This window comes from Neomonachus schauinslandi, chromosome 4, assembly GCF_002201575.2.
Source record: "Neomonachus schauinslandi chromosome 4, ASM220157v2, whole genome shotgun sequence".
Taxonomy (NCBI): domain Eukaryota; kingdom Metazoa; phylum Chordata; class Mammalia; order Carnivora; family Phocidae; genus Neomonachus; species Neomonachus schauinslandi.
In genome coordinates, this window is record NC_058406.1 from 176,529,190 (window position 1) to 176,530,180 (window position 991).

Genomic DNA, 991 nt, shown 5'->3' on the forward strand with positions numbered 1-991 from the left:
CCGCGGGCGCTGGAGCGCAGGAGCCTCGGAGCCTCGGGCACCGCCGCCGCCGCCGTTTCCGGGTTGGCCGGTCTCACGTCACCGCCACAGGTTCGCGAGCGGCCCCCGCCGCGGCGGCAGCAGCAGCAGCAGCGGCCCCGGCGAGTGCCAGGCGAGAAATAACTATAAAAGGAAGAGACGCCTCGAGGAGGAAGAGGAAACGCTGTTTACCTTCGAGAAGCCGAGCCGCCGGCGCTCGCACAAAAGGAGGACGCTCGCCGACGCCGCCTCCCCCCGCGCCCCGTCCCCGCCGCATCGCGGGCCCGGCGTCAGCGCGCGCGGCGCCCCGGGACCGCCCCGCGCCGGCCCCCACCCCAAAACCCGCGGCGGGGGCTGGGGGGCCGGGGAGGGGGGAGACCGCGGCGGGGTGACCTTGGGCGAGTCACGGCAGGCGGATGAGCCGGTGCGTGGGGCGCGCTGCGGGGGGGGGGGGGGGCGCTCGACGCCCCCCTGGCCCAGACCAGGAAACCCCAGCCCCGGGAGGCGCAGGGCTGGCCCAAGGTCACAGCCTGTCGGACGGTCTACGGCTTCAGCGCGAGCCTCCCGACCTTCAGGCCGTCAGGGTCCTGCCCTGGGCCGCTTCCCCCTCCCCTGTGCTCCCGAATGATGCCGCCCGGTCCACCTCGCAGCGGGGTCGGTGACAGCGTGGACATTCAAAACATTCGGAAGGCAGGGGCGCCTGGGTGGCTCAGTTGGTTAAGCGACTGCCTTCGGCTCAGGTCATGATCCTGGAGTCCCGGGATCGAGTCCCGCATCGGGCTCCCTGCTCGGCAGGGAGTCTGCTTCTCCCTCTGACCTTCCTCCTTCTCATGTGCTCTCTCTCATTCTCTCTCTCAAATAAATAAATAAATAAAATCTTTAAAAAAAAAAAAAAAAAACATTCGGAAGGCAACAGATATTTATTGAGGGCCTACTAAGTGCCGGGACTGTTCTAGGCCCTGGGGACACAGCC

At 67.7% G+C, this 991-nt stretch overlaps 1 protein-coding gene across 2 annotated transcripts in view; it reads right to left on the reverse strand.

The window, feature by feature from the left end:
* Window positions 1-282, reverse strand: part of CYRIB (CYFIP related Rac1 interactor B) — a 146,270-nt gene extending 145,988 nt beyond the window's left edge. For both annotated transcript variants that reach the window (XM_021688460.1, XM_021688463.1), the window contains exon 1: window positions 211-282. The gene's annotated coding sequence lies outside the window, so the exon portion shown is untranslated. The remainder of the gene's footprint in view (window positions 1-210) is intronic.
* Between the last annotated feature and the right edge of the window lie 709 nt (window positions 283-991).